Source organism: Sebastes fasciatus, chromosome 21 (genome assembly GCF_043250625.1).
Source record: "Sebastes fasciatus isolate fSebFas1 chromosome 21, fSebFas1.pri, whole genome shotgun sequence".
NCBI lineage: Eukaryota > Metazoa > Chordata > Actinopteri > Perciformes > Sebastidae > Sebastes > Sebastes fasciatus.
Window position 1 is genome coordinate 757,692 of NC_133815.1, and position 2,394 is coordinate 760,085.

The following is a 2,394-nucleotide window of genomic DNA, read 5'->3' on the forward strand; positions in this document are numbered from 1 at the left end:
TGCACCGGCCACGAGTCTGAACGGGAGGTTAGTCCAGTATTTAATCCTCTTATCAACATGGAAGTGGACAAATATGCTGTTTTATGCAAATGTATGTATATATTTATTATTGTAAATCAATGAACAACACAAAACAATGACAGATATTGACCAGAAACCCTCACAGGTACTGCATTTAGCATAAACAATATGCTCCCATCATAACATGGCAAACTGCAGCCCAACAGGCAACAACAGCTGTCAGTGTGTCAGTGTGCTGACTTGACTATGACTTGCCCCAAACTGCATGTGATTATCATAAAGTGGGCATGTCTGTAAAGGGGAGACTCGTGGGTACCCATAGAACCCATTTACATTCACTGATCTGGAGGTCAGAGGTCAAGGGACTCCTTTGGAGATGGACATGACAGTTTTTCCTCGCCAAAATTTAGTGTAAGTTCGTAGCGTTATTTATCCTCCTTCATGACCAGCTAGTCTGACATGGTTGGTACCGATGGATTCATCAGGTTTCATAGTTTCATATGATACCAGTATCTTCACTCTAGCTTTAAAACTGAGCCGTTACAACCTAAAAATTGCAAGTTGCGTTAAAGAAATTAATGGCATTAAAATGAATTTGCGTTATCGCGTTAATGTTTCGTTAACTTTGACAGCCGTAGTTCAGACATACAAAGAAACAGGAAAAAAAGGAAAGGAGGCATGAAATGGAACGAGACTAAAACAGAACAATAGAAGAAGAAAGGCTAGAAAAGAGAGCGGCAGGAAGGAAGGAAAGAAACGAACGTGCATGACGCTGCAGAGAAAGAAGGAAAGAAAAAGACTGAAAACAAACAAGAGGTGAGAAGTAGAGAGAAAAGAGAGTTAAAGGTCACTCTGATGACGACACACACACACACACACACACACACACACACACACACACACACACACACACACTCCTATTTGTACAATAAAAAGTTCCTGTTTACTCTAAATGACAATGAGAAACACAGAGTCTCTCTCTCACACTCTGCTGTCCTTGGTACACCTCCGAGCCCGCCGGTGACACCTCATTTTTTAAGAAGAGTGTGTGTGTGTGTGTGTGTGCGTGTGTGTGTGTGTGTGCGCGTGTGTGTGTGTGTGTGTGTGTGTGTGTGTGTGTGTGTGTGTGTGTGTGTGTGTGTGTGTGTGTGTGTGTGTATAAAGGGCAGCAGTGGGAGGTTGGTACCTTATGGCTGAGAAGTCCTTTTTCACATTACAGCGACACACACACACACACACACTCACTTCCCCGACCTTGCATTAGTGTGTGTGTGCAGCGAGGGGCCCTGCAGTGCGTAAAAACGTCCGACACAATTCATCTTTCAGCGTTTTAATGTCTTTTAAATAGCGACCTTTTTCCCCCCACCGAGCACACACTCTCACACACACACACACACACACACACACACACACACACACACACACACACTAACAATACATTAATATACGCTGACTTCAGGTATCAGAGCTAACGGGGAGAGAGACACAAAGACCTGAAGGATCTAAAACAAACCTGAATCTCTAAAATCCTGGATTAACTTTATTGACCTTTGACTGTTACAGTCTGGAGGATTAAACTGTTCAATACAAACTGTAACCTAGTCTGGGTCTCCTGGTTTAGTTGGTCCCTAAACAGTCTCTGAATTACATAAACTGGGTCTCACTGTAAAGTTGAGACTCTGGTGGATCCAATGAGCCCAACTGGATTCATGAGTGATGATGTTAGTCCTCATAGGAGACATTTCATTGACCTCTCTGTATAAAATGACCTGTGGTGACCTCTAGGATAATCACAGCCTCATGAAACTTTACAGCCACAAACTAGAGACCTAGAGCATTCAGAGGATGGATGGATCAAACTAGAGACCTAGAGCATTCAGAGGATGGATGGATCAGACTAGAGACCTACAGCATTCAGAGGATGGATGGATCAAACTAGAGACCTAGAGCATTCAGAGGATGGATGGATCAGACTAGAGACCTAGAGCATTCAGAGGATGGATGGATCAGACTAGAGACCTAGAGCATTCAGAGGATGGATGGATCAGACTAGAGACCTAGAGCATTCAGAGGATGGATGGATCAGACTAGAGACCTAGAGCATTCAGAGGATGGATGGATCAGACTAGAGACCTAGAGCATTCAGAGGATGGATGGATCAGACTAGAGACCTAGAGCATTCAGAGGATGGATGGATCAGACTAGAGACCTAGAGCATTCAGAGGATGGATGGATCAGACTAGAGACCTAGAGCATTCAGAGGATGGATGGATCAGACTAGAGACCTAGAGCATTCACGAGGATGGATGGATCAGACTAGAGACCTAGAGCATTCAGAGGATGGATGGATCAGACTAGAGACCTAGAGCATTC

At 43.9% G+C, this 2,394-nt stretch overlaps 1 protein-coding gene and 1 long non-coding RNA gene across 4 annotated transcripts in view; both read left to right on the top strand.

Annotated features, from left to right (window-relative positions):
- LOC141759878 (uncharacterized) overlaps nt 1-2,394 on the top strand; it is a 213,177-nt gene that overhangs the window by 177,410 nt on the left and 33,373 nt on the right. The gene's annotated exons all lie outside the window — the stretch shown is intronic.
- The window catches only part of fars2 (phenylalanyl-tRNA synthetase 2, mitochondrial), a 114,783-nt gene that overhangs the window by 79,016 nt on the left and 33,373 nt on the right, over nt 1-2,394 (top strand). The window lies entirely within an intron of this gene.